Genomic DNA, 13,515 nt, shown 5'->3' on the forward strand with positions numbered 1-13,515 from the left:
AGGGGGAGGCTACAGAGAAGCAAGGGGAGGACCCTAGAATGACCCGTGTGGTAATGAATCGGAGTTGGAGATACCAGTATGAACTCATGTTCAGCTTAATACAGATACAGGTGGATAGATACAGAAATAATTACTGATACGTAATTATTTTTTGGTATATAGGGGTTGGTATATAGGCAGATCCTTCCCAGCTCTGTTCACTGAAGGGGCCCAGAAGCAACCACAGCCCAGTAGCAATGAGCACACCCAATTCCCTGATACTGGTTTGTAAAGCTATTCTCCAACCAAAGGAACCAAGGCTCCTTGGAGAAATAGCTGATTCTAGGATGGGGGCAGGGAATATAAGAGATGAACCTGGAACATCTTGTAGTGCCAGAAAGTACGGAAGCGCTAAAAAAAAAAAAAAAAAAAAAAAAAATCCCCAAATGATGGGGGGAAGTCCAAAGGACACTGGAGCCAATCTGAAAGAGTTTCCATGAACAAAGCTGAGCCAAATATGCAATGCTAGCATTGGATTATAAACCAAAGTAAAAAAGAAATATCTACGTGTCCATACTGATATAAATAAATGATTGAATAAATAAGTAAATATGAGAGGAGAGAGACAAATCTCCCGTGCAGAAGAATTCCAAGTAATTTACGTAGATATACCGCCCTTAAAGAGGTGGAACATAGCTCCCTACTCTTTAAGCATGGGCTGGGCATAGTGCTAGAGAGTGTGGTATGGCATGGGAGGGTGGGGAAGAGTAATGTTACATTGAAGCTGATAAACACTACCTCCAGGTGGGTGACCAAAGTCAACATCAATAGTGATAAGTTACATGCTATCAATGTGAGATATGATGTGAGAAACGCACTTGACTTCTGTGGTTTTCCTCTCCCCACCCACACCTTTTTATAAACTCATGTTAAAAAAACATCACATGTGGGGGCACCTGGGTGGCTCAGTCGGTTAAGCTTCTGACTCTTGAACTCAATCTCACGGTCATGAGTTCAAGCCCCACACTGGGCTCCATGCTGGGCGTGCAGCCTATTAAAAAAAAAAAAAAAACCATCAGATGTAAATCCAATACAGTTCCAACAAAATCTTTCCTTCAAAAGCTAATTATAAAATATATACCAAAGAATAAAAGGCCAAAAATAGCCAGGATAGCACCAAATACTAATAATGAATGCAGGATTTACCCCTCCTCCCCCCCATGAAATCAAGACTTATTATAAAGCTATAATTATTTTTTTTATTTTTTTCAAAGATTTTATTTATTTATCTGAGAGAGAATGAGAGAGAGCACATGAGAGGAGAGAGGGTCAGAGGCAGAAGCAGACTCCCCGCTGAGCAGGGAGCCCGATGTGGGACTCGATCCCGGGACTCCGGGATCATGACCTGAGCCGAAGGCAGTCGCTTAACCGACTGAGCCACCCAGGCGTCTGAGGAGCTAAGATTTTTAAACAGGAGTATTAGGACAAGGGCAAGAAAGCGGATTCGTATATTTTTAAGGGAAATTTTTTAAGGACCCAAACATAGTAAATGATACATTCTCTCCTACCCTCCATTACTCAGAACAGGGCTCCCTCAGGTATGTCCAGTGCTTGGTTTCCCTGCGTGGTGTATATCTTTTACCCATTTGAGTTCTCTTCCCCCCAATCTGTGTGGGTACCAAGTGAAGCAAAAGAGAATTGTGATTACCTCAAACTATTCTCTTCACTTTTATATTTATGGTTAAGTTCAGGAAAGTAAGTAAATGTGCCTTCAAAAGAAGTACATATTGGATAACTCCTGAGTTCGCAAATCTGTGGTTATGTCCCCTTTATTTCTCAGGGCATCTGTGGCCTATATTTAAATATAGCTTTCGCCCTCAGTTGGCGAAAACATTCTTCAGTGTGATCAGATAACGCCAGTGATAATAAAATGGGCATTTTCTATTTCTGTACGTTATTCATGAAATGCAGTGTCACTCGATTAGATGGCTAGAGATCATGTCATCTCTATTAAGAATTCATAGGCTTCAACATATTTGTTTTCAAACTTTAGCAAAGGGACTATGGAAAGGCTAAAATAAATCAATAAACAAAATCAGTCTGCGTAAGAGCAAGTTGATACATGAAGGAAAAAAAATAACCCGAACTCATATACTTGATGAGAATAAGACACTTGAAAAGCAATGGAGCTGAAAAACAGAAACAACAACAAAAAGAAAAGCAATGGGGTTGGAAATTAAGCAAGCCGATCCGTGGAATGGACGTGGCCTCAGAGCATACGGGGGCAGCTGAAAGCGTCCCTGTACTTGTGGGGGGAGGCGGCTGGAGGAGGTCAGCGCCGGTTGCTACTTCCTCTGTGCATTGCTAAGGTGTGTTGTATCCCGTCGGTGTATGCCCACCTTCATGTCCACCCACAAAGACTGGGAACTCTTTTTTTTTTTAAAGATTTTGTTTATTCATTTGAGAGAGAGAGCACCAGTGGGGGGTGGAGAGGCAGAGGGAGAGGGAGAAGCAGACTCTCTGCTGAGCAGAGAGCCCCACGCGGGGCTCGATCCCAGGACCCCAAGATCATGACCTGAGCTAAAGGCAGACACTTAACCGACTGAGCCACCCAGGCGTCCTAAGACTGAGGACACTTAACTCTTTATGACTTGAACATCTTGGTATTTTGGCACACAATAGATGCTCTCTCTTTCCTTTCTCCCTCCCTCCCAACCTCTGTCCTTTCCTCCCTCCCTTCCTTTCTCAGTCTCTCTCTCTCTCTCTCATATATATATATATTTATTTAATTACATACATATATACAGGTTTAATTGAATGGTAGTGAAAGATTAGAAGTCCTAGCATTCTGAGACCATATGACGAACAAAAGGCTCGAAGCTCAGCAGGAATCCAGAGATGGCTAGGAAACAACTATTGAGGCTTCAGGATTGTCTAAGATTAAGAACTAAGTCCCAAAGTTTACAGTAACTAAAAATTGTAGCACTTCAAAGATAAAAAAGAGGCTGGAGGAAAAATCCTATCGCGGGGCCCTCTAAGTTCAAGGTGAAGGCATTTCGGCTCTGAATTGTGGCCCCACCCGGTGCCGCAGGGCTGTGGCAAAGCAGGATGTGAACTAGGATCTCCAGGAATTTAAGTGTAATAAGGGGCAGGAAACATAAAACAAGGACCAATAACTACAATACAAGTTAAAATATCTGCCCATTGAGAAGCGAATGGAAATGAGGCTGGATGAGATCTGCACATGGAGACGTGGGAGGGAGGCAGTTGAGACTGAACAAATGGAGGGGGGAAGGGGTGGATGATAGTTGGGGTGTATGGAGATGTGGCTTTGATATATAATTCACATACCATACACGTCACCCCCGAAAGTGTACAATTGAGCATTTTGTGGTATAGTCACAGACTTGTGCATCTATCCACAGAATCCATTTTAACGTTTTCGTTCCCCTTAAAAGAAACCCCTAGGTATTAGCCATCAATACCGGCCCCTCCCCCCATCCCTAAGAACCCCTACGTTACTTTCTAATTATTTGCCACGTCTGGATGTCTCATATAAATGGACTCATAATATGCGGCATTTTTACTTCCTGACCATTATGAATAATGCTTCTATGAACCTTTGCGTACAAGTTTTTGGGCGGAAGTATGTTCTCTGTTTATTTGGGGTATATACGTAGGAGTAGCGTTGCTGGGATATATGATAACTCTGTGTTTAACCTTTTGGGGAATTGCCAAAATGTTTTCCAAAGCCACTGAGCCATTTTCTATTGTCACCAGCAAGCGAGGAGTGTTCCCATTGCTCCACACCCTCATCAACACTTGCAATTGACCTGTATTTTTGCTTACAGGCATCCTAGGAGTGTGAAGTGGCGTCTCATGGCGGTTTTGACTTATATTTTCCCTGATGGGCTGATGGTATTGAGCATCTTATCCTGTGCTCATTGGCCATTCGTATAGCTTCTTTGGAAAAATGTCCATGCAAATCTTTTGTGCCCATGATTAAATTGAGTAATTTGCCTTTTTATCGCTGAGTTCTACGAGTTCTTTATATATTCTGGCCACAGGTACCTTACCAGAAATATGATTTGCAAATATTTTCTTTCATTCTGTGGGTTGTCTTTTCACTTTCTTGAAGATATCCTTTGAAGCAGGAAATATTTTAATTATGAGCATACCCAATTGATCTATTTTTTCTTTGGTTGTTTGTGCATTTGGTGTCATACCTAATCAACCATTGCTTAACCAAGGTCACAAAGATTTATGCCTCTATTTTCTTCTAAGAGTTTTATAGTTTTAACCATTACATTTAGATCTTTTATCCATTTTGAGCTAATTTTTTTTTAAAGACCCCATCCATTCTTTGACAGAGAGAGACACAGCGAGAGAGGGAACACAAGCAGGGGGAGTGGGAGAGGGAGAAGCAGGCTTCCCGCAGAGCAGGGAGCCCGATGCGGGACTCAATCCCAGGACCCTGGGACCATGACCTGAGCCAAAGACAGATGCTTAATAGACTGAGCCACCTAGGCGCCCCATGAGCTAATTTTTATATATAGTATGAGGTAAGGACCCAACTTCATTCTTTTACAGGTGGCTATCCAGTTGTCCCAGCACCATTTGTTGAAGAGCATATTCTTGAATTGTCTTTGTACCCTTGTCAACAATCAATTGACAACAATTTTCTAACTGGTTTCCTCCTGTTTCCCATCCTACCATCATCTCCCACCCACTCCATCCCTTACCCATGCCGACACTACAGTCACCTTTGAGATCGCAAATCTGATGTATCACCAAATCTAGTGATCGTTTCTCTATCCTTTACCTTTTAGCAACATTTAACATGCTTGACCACACTTCCCTTCATGAAACACTCTCCTCACTTTACTCTGGGCGAACACTCCCCCGATTTTCTTCATCCTTCACCAACCCCTTCTTCCAAGTTCCTTTTGCAGGATCCCACTACTCTGCTCAATCTCTACATGTTGGGACTGCCCAGGGCTCTATCCCAGGACTCCTGTTCTCCACAGATTCTCTCTAGCAATCTCCTCCAGTCCCATGGCTTTAAATACTGTCGCTGCTGATGACTCGCAAAATTTTATCTCCCAAATTGACTTTTTCCATGAACTTCAGGCTTGTATACCTATAGCTCTCCACTTGCGTGGCATCTCAAACATAGTATGTCTCCCAAACAGTACTTTTGATTCTCTTGTACGTCCCATCAGTGTTTCCCATTTTAGTACCAAGCTGCCCAAGCCAAAAACCTAATAGTCACCTTTGTTTCCATCCATGATTTTACACCCACCTGCAATCTCTTAGCAAGTCCTATTTCCTCTACCTTCAAAACATATCCCAAATCCATCCACTTCATCTCAACCACCACGGTGTTAGGCCAAGCCACTTATCATTTCTTTCCCAGATGACTACAGTGGCCTCCTTACTGGTCTCTCTGCTTTAATTCATCGCACACACACACACACACACACACACACACACACACACACACTCCATTCTCCATACAGTGGCCAGAGCAATCTTGTAAAAACATAAAGCAGATCATGGTATTCCTTTACTTAAGACTTGTCAATGATGGGCACCTGGCTGGCTCGGTTGGTAGAGCACAGGACTCTTGATCTCAGGGTCCTTTGTTCAAGCCCCACGTTGGGTGTAGAGCTCACTTAAAAAAAAAAAACTTGGCAATGGCTTCCCCTGACACATAGAAGAAAATCTAAATCATATCCTACATGCTTTATACAATAGGGACTCTGCCTATCATTATACCCTGATGTTATACCATCCCCCCTTCTTGCTTATTATGTTCCAGTTCCTCTAGCTGGATTTCAGTGTCTTACATACACCAAGCACATTACGGTCACAGAATCTGGCTTCAGCTCTTTCCTCTGCCTGACAAACTCTTTCCCTCCACACCCTCCCATGATTGGCTGTTTTCTGCCATTCAGTTAGTGCCTTAAAAGTCACGTCCTCGGGAAAGGCCTGCCCTCCCAAACTAAATGAGCTCCTTTACTCGATTCCATCACTATCACATCATTCAGTTACATTTTCATCACAGAGCTTATCACTGCTTGATATTTTCTTGTATATTTACTGTTTTGTTCATGTTCTCTTTCCTCTCCTTGAATTCTAAAGGAAGCTCTATGAGATCAGGGACCTTGTTTATCTTATTCAGCACTTCTTCTACAGCACCTAGGACACGAATTCCATAAATATTGGGCGAATTCACTCTAAATTTGGAACAAAAGCGTGAGGTACGAGCTAAGGAGTGAGTGAGAGAGAGAGAGTTAGGAATATTCACAGATGTAGATAATGCTGATAGCAGGGTGGAGGGCTGAGTATTGACTGAGGTGGATCTTAGCTGAAATATCATGATGTATTAGTCTGGGTTCTCCGGACAGACAGAATCAATGAGATATATATATATATATATCGTTGACAAGTTCCCAAATCTGCTGAGTGAGTTGACAAGGTGAAGACCCAGGAGGGCCCATGGTGTAATTCCAGTCTGAGAGCCAGGAGGCTTGAGACCCAGGAAGAGCTGATGTCTCAGTGGAGTCCGAAAGCAGGAGAAAACTGATGTCCTAGCTCACATGCAGTCAGGCAGGAGGAATTCTTACTTAGGGGAAGATCACCCTCTGTGGTCTATGCAGGCCTTCAACTGATTAGATGAGGCCCACCCACATTAGGGAGGGTGATCTGCTTTACTCTCTCTACCGATTCCGATGTTAATCCCATCCAGAAACATCCTCACGGACACACTCAGAGTAATATTTGATCAAATATCTGGGCAGTCAAGTTGCCACATAAAGTTAACCATCACAAATGATAACTTCCTTCTGTATCATTTGTCACTTTTCAAAGAACATTCACATATTTCCTCATATTGTCTTTATAGCTACTGTGTATGTCGGGAAGGGAGGTATTAAACCTAGGGAACACTGAGCCTCTGAAAGGATCCCTGAGACTGAAATCCAGCTGGCCAGATTCCCAACTCCGTCCATCAGCTCAGACCCCACTCCCAAGGAACACTGGACCGTCTAGACAGTGTCACGGAAATAACAGGGACTCGGGCAATCGGCATGGAAACTGAAGAAGGTATTCCCTAAATGACCAGACAGGTCCCACAACCTGTACCTTCTAGCATTGTCTAACATTGTCTTTGCCCATATGTGGGTTTAAATGAGTTGCTTAAATGTGTTGCTTTATGGCTCACCTGGATGATATAGAGGGCACCTAGCGCCTGGCTGCAGGGGAAAAAGAGAGTGGGAAGTGTGTATGAAGAAACTGGAGGGGGGGTGAGGTAGGAACAGAAAGCCACTACCTCAAGTGGCTTTATGCAACCGGAATTCAGTGGGAGGAGATTTGTGAATAACTGGAAAGGACAAATAGAATAAATGGATGTATCCTTTCCAAATAGCCCAGACCTATTTCTATTCAGTCAATGCTTTTTTTAAAAAATACCCTATCTATTCAGTCAATGCTTTTTTTTAAAGATTTATTCATTTTTTTATTTGAGAGAGAGAGGGTGCAAGTGGGGGGTGGGGCAGAGGGAGAGGGAGAAGGGGAGAAGCAGACTCTCCACTGAGCGTGGAGCACCATGCAAGGCTCAATCTCAGGACCCTGAGATCATGACCTGAGTCAAAATCAAGAGACAAGAGCTGAAATCAAGAGCCACCCAGGCACTCCCAGTCAATGTTTTAACTCTTTTATCTCTTTTTAAAAAAAGATTTTATTTATTCATTTGAGAGAGAGAGAGAGAGCGCGCGCATGCATGCACACGTGAGCACGAGCAGGGGGAGGGGGAGGGGCAAAGGCAGAGGGAGAAGCAGGCTCCCCGCTGAGCAGGGACCCTGGGGCTCGATCCCAGGACCCTGAGATCATGACCTGAGCTGAAGGCAGCCGCTTAACCGACTTGAGCCACCCAGACGCCCCCAGTCAATGTTTTAATTCTTTAATCTCTACCTTTTCCCTCTTAATTCCAACATGTGCATATTTGCTATGGCTCATCATGTTACCATTCCTAAACATGGTATAGTGGTGAGTGTCAATGAGAGCATTCAGAAGGGGGCAGAACCTCCCAGCAATAGACTTACAAGTTTTAATGCAGGAAATTATCTTCTCAGGATTAAAATAAATGAACGCACATATAATTCTGCCATGCTGCCTTATAGATGCCAGTCAGGGCGAACATCCCCTTCAGTCTGGGAAGTCTTCCTCTCGGATTGGACCGATGAGCTTTGCAAGTTAAATATTAAGAGAGTGGTATGTTATGATGTGTAACCTTGGCTCTGTTACTTGACCTCCCTGAGCCCCTATCTCTCCGTCTATAAAATGGGGAAAATAGCAGTCTCCTCTCAGCATCGTTTTGGGGCTGAAATATGATACTGCACTTAAGTGCTTAGCACAATTCCTGGCGCATAGGGACAGGTCAATAATATTAGCCCGTAGTGTTTAATGTAAAACAAATGTCATTATAAAGGAAAGTAGCAAACTTCCAGTTACAAGATAAATCAGTCACAGGGATGAAAAGCGCAGCACTGGGAATATAGTCAATAATACTGTAATAATTTTGAATGGTGACAGATCGTGACTCCCCTCACTGTGGTGAGCACTGGGTAATGTATCCAACTGTCGAGGCGCCAGGTTGCACACCTGACACTAATATAACATGGCATGTGTTGATATACTTCAATTTTTTTTTTTAAATATTTCAAGCCCCATGTTGGGTGTAGAGCTCATTATCCGCAGCGGACGCCTCTGACCACCACACCCATAAAGTTCACCCTTTCTCAGTCTTTACTCCTACCTGCTCTCGGCCAAATGCGATCAAAGACAACAAATAAATATATTTGAGAGAGACAGTGACAGAGAGTGCACAGGTGGGGAGGAGAGGGAGAAGGCAGGTTCCCCGCTGAGCGGGGAGCCCGATGCGGGACTCGATCCCAGGACCCCGAGACCGTGACCTGAGCCGAAGGCAGACGCTGAACGACTGAGCCACCCAGGCGCCTCATCAGTGTTTAAAAACATGTCCCTGAGGTTCTCGGAGGAAACCTGTAGAGGCTCCCGGCCGGGACTGCGGCCCTGCTCTGCCCATGGCCGCAGTCCCGCCATGAGAGGTGGGGGGCCGCAGGAGCGCCCTGCGCTCACCCCGCGGAGAGGGTTGGCACCGCGCACTAGGGCAGTGCGTCATTAGGAAGCCGCATGGGGCCACTGAGCCCACGCCTCCTCATCGACATTTCTGTGCCTCTCCTCTTTGCATTTGGAACACAAGGGGGTGCTTCGGGGGCGTCCACACAATAGCTCTTTGATGACTGATTCTGGGACAATTAAACATGCGCGCTGATCTTGCCTTCGGCTTTGTGTTCGTGAACCAATACGGAAGCTGTGTTCCTGGAAAAAAAAAAAAAAAGAATGCTGCCTTTGGAGCCTGGAAGCCTGTCGATTTCCTATGACTACAATCTGGGACTGAAAGGCTATGTGGCAAATTGGTCATTTTGATTGGCGGGGGTGGGGGTGGGGGATCATCCAAGCACAGCCAGCCCTGAAATTGGCTTTTGGAGCCTGGTGTGGGAAAGACTTGACAGCAACTTCATGGAAGCTCGCTTGCAGAATTTTCTTTCTCTGGAGGAAAAAAAATAAAAGAAAAAAAGAAAGAAGAGAGAGAGAAAGAAAGAATGGAGGCAGGAAAGGTGGGAGGGAGGGGAAGGAAGGAAGGAAGAAAGAAAGACATGCAGTAAGAAACAGCTTGATTAATGCTCTATTTCCAGAGACAGAAACTAGCAAAATAGCCTTCAATTTGAGGACTAGTCAGTTTCACTGGTTGAGTGACCAAGAGACACCTACCCATAAGGGACATCGGGCGTACAGGGAGCCCAGGGGGCACCCACGTGGCCAAAGGATACTTTCTACTGACAGTAAGGAACAGCACCACTTTTCTAAATGGGTTGGACAAACCATTCCAACAGTATAAACGTGGAGAACCCTGGGGTACCTCTGCCCTTAGCAGAAGTCTAACGAACAGAAGGGAGTTAAAGCATAATCTGTTCCTTACCACGCAGAAGGGAGGCACAGAGAGAGGCCCGTGTTTCACGCACAGCTCTGTGGGCTGTGTGCCCTTTGATGTGACCAACACATGCTTAGGGCTGGTCCTTAGCTTTTTTTTTTTTTTTTTAAGATTTTATTTATTTATTTGTGTGTGTGGGAGAGAGAGAGAACGCACAAGCAGGGGAAGAGGCAGAGGGAGAAGCAGACTCCCCGCCGAGCAGGGAGCCCGATGCGGGGCTCGATCCCCGAGACTCCAGGATCATGCCCTGAGCCGAAGGCAGACACTTAACCAACTGAGCCACCCGGGCACCCCTGGTCCTTAGCTTTTAAAAGATGCAGAAATTAAATTGGGCCACTGCCTCCTCTGGGGTGATGAGGTTCTGAGGAAATAATTCTCATTAACCAAGCTCACAATAGACTGATTTCCAAAAAGCTTTCCAAAAATAATTTGGGGGCAAGACTTAGTCATGATTCATAATCTTCGGGTACTTACTCTGTGACAGGGACTCTGAAAACATGCTTGACATGGTTTATTTCATTTAAACTTCACACAATAATCCTGTGATACAGTATGAGGTACTGTTTCATCCTCACATCGTACGTAAGGAAATGAAGCCTCAGACGGAAGAAGTAATCCACAGATGATCAATGACAGATCTGTGTGTCTCCCAAGCCGTTAGGACAATTTCATGTCATAATAGTAAGAGCCCCTTCCTCAGGCAGCTCGGGAGAATATGGAAGGAGAGAGAGAGAAGAAGGCCCATTAAGTGGAAAACAGTCTCTCTCCTCCTGCCTATGACTCAGCTGCAGCTATGACTCACGGAAGACTGACGGTCACTGAGCAAGTTGGAAATGACCCTGGACTTCAGGACGAGAGCCAGCGCCTGAGTGCAGCAGTGCTGCTCATTATCCGCAGCGGACGCCTCTGACCACCACTCCTATGAAGTTCACCATGTCTCAGTCTTTACTCCGGCCTGCTCTAGGCCAAATGCGATCAAAGACAACAAATAAGGTGCCTGAGTCTGCTGTTTGCGGGGTGGGGTGGGCAGAGGTGGGTTCCGAGACCCAAGGGAAGTTGACCAAGGAGCAACTTCCAGGATCCAGGTAGTGGTCTCAGCACTGGTACGGTTGGTGAGATTGGAGACTCTGGCCCCTCTGATGGGGCTGATGTTGATCAGGTGACAGAGTTTCCTCCCACCAGATGCTGAGGAGATAGAATGTGTGTGTGTGCGTGTGTGTGCGTGTGTGTGTGTGTGTGTCTCCTTCATTGTATGACCCAGACAAGAAACAAATTTCTCTAAGTCAAACCCCGTTCTTAGCCGCAGGCGCAAAATAAAATAGCCGCCGTCGGGCCTAGTAGCCAGTTCCGCGCTCGAGTCACCGCGCGCCGGCGGGCTGCAGAAGCTGATATGTCGACTGTCTGCAGAGCATCGAGCGGCTGTGCAGTCGGGTGGTGCGCGTCCTGGGCTGTAAACGGGACCCATGACCCTGCAGGGCACCAACACCTACCTGGTAGGGATCGGCACCAGGAGAATCCTCGTTGACACTGGAGAACCAGCAATTCCAGAATATATCAGCTGTTTAAAGCAGGCTCTGACTGATTTTAACGCAACAATCCAGGAAATCATAGTGACTCATTGGCACCGTGATCATACTGGGGGCATAGGAGATATTTGTAAAAACATCAATAATGACACTGCATATTGCATTAAAAAACTCCCACGGAATCCTCCGAGAGAAGAAATTATAGGAGATGGAAAGCAACAGTATGTTTATCTGGAAGATGGAGATGTGATTAAAACTGAAGGTGCCACTCTCAGAGTTATACACACACCTGGCCACACTGATGATCATATGGCTCTACTTTTAGAAGAGGAGAATGCAGTCTTTTCTGGAGATTGCATCCTAGGGGAAGGAACAACTATATTTGAAGACCTCTATGATTATATGAACTCCCTAAAAGAGCTATTGAAACTCAAAGCTGATATTATATATCCAGGACATGGCCCAGTAATTCATAATGCTGAAGCTAAAATTCTAGAATACATTGCTCACAGAAATATCCGAGAACAGCAAATTCTTACATTGTTTCGTGATAATTTTGAAAAATCATTTACAGCAATGGAGCTTGTAAAAAAACATTTACAAGAATACTCCTGAGCATTTATATAAAACGGCTGAACATAATGTCTTGCTGCATTTGAAAGAATTAAAAAAAGAAGGAAAAATATTTAGCAACACGGATCCTGAGAAGAAATGGAAAGCTCATCTTTAGTTTCAGATTAATGAAAGCTTTTGTTGGTTTGTTTTATTTTTAGAGAATGGTATGTTTTCTTAACTATAATTATTTACAGGGAATATAGAGTATAAAACATTGAAAATAATCCCAAATATACTTTAAAATAATGTCTTATTCCTTCTAAAATATATATTACATTTTACATGTATAATATAGCTTGCTTATCTAATCTGAGTGTTATAACATTTTACCAAAAATTCAGAATCCAACAGTTTATCCATGTTCAACAGATTCATGGTTACTTTAAAAATAATAAAATTTATATAAGTTAAACTGGGAAAAAATAAAAAATAAAATAAAATAGCCGCCTTATAGAAGGCTTGCGATCCCCCACGCTAAACGAAAGTGGGTCGGTTAATCTGTTTACATCTGGTTTGCAGAGGTGTCGCTGAGATGAAAGAAACTAAAGGTGGGTATTCATTTCCAGCAGTTTCTGTATTAATCATCGCCTTTCTACCTGACACTTGTAGGCCTAATGGGAACTTACGGTTATTGTCATAGGTTGTGGCATGGGGCCGGGGGGAGGGCTGGGGAGGGGGATGAGGGCAGCAAGGGATGTGGCAACTGGGCAGATTAGCCCTTTTAACCTTGGTAAACCCTCCGGTTCCCAAGCCTACGTTTGGTTTTGGGGCTTTGTGTGTGTGTACAGGTACATCCTGTGTGTTCTTGCCACACACGTGGCTTTACTCTCAAGTACCGTGGGCTGGTACTCATCTGCCCCCCTGGCCTGCCCCCTCTTGCCGGGGTGACAGACTCTTAGGGAATCACCCAGGCCAAGTGGCACCAGGCTTTTCAGACCTCAGTCTTCGGCTTTCTGCTTTGTCGGGTTCTGTCCTTCCGCGTCCTTCCACCCCCAACCCGAAGACAGAGACACCGCAGAGATGCTCTCGATCCGCACCCCCTTCCCCTCCCCTCAAAGGCCCTCCTAGCAACGGGGCAGCCTGACGTGGCCTCAGGCATTTGTAAATCCCTACTTGTCTCCTTGGTGAGTGGCCTGTAACCTTCGCTTCTGCTGGTTATATAACCATTGGTCAGCCAGTTCCCACGGCTCTTCTCTGACCCAGTTGCACCTCATAATGTAATGATTTCATAGGTTACGAAAGGTATAGCTGCCAGGTTGCTATAGAAACCTTTGCTCTACTGACCTTCCCCCCCCCCAGTAAAAAGTTTTTTTTTTTTAA

At 44.7% G+C, this 13,515-nt stretch overlaps 1 pseudogene; it reads left to right on the forward strand.

Moving 5' to 3' along the window:
- Positions 1 to 11,502: 11,502 nt before the first annotated feature.
- LOC112809456 (endoribonuclease LACTB2 pseudogene) lies at positions 11,503 to 12,290 on the forward strand (annotated as a pseudogene).
- Positions 12,291 to 13,515: the final 1,225 nt, after the last annotated feature.

This window comes from Callorhinus ursinus, unplaced genomic scaffold (assembly GCF_003265705.2).
Source record: "Callorhinus ursinus isolate GAN/ISIS: 27379988/994484 unplaced genomic scaffold, GSC_fseal_2.0 scaffold33, whole genome shotgun sequence".
Taxonomy (NCBI): Eukaryota; Metazoa; Chordata; class Mammalia; order Carnivora; family Otariidae; genus Callorhinus; species Callorhinus ursinus.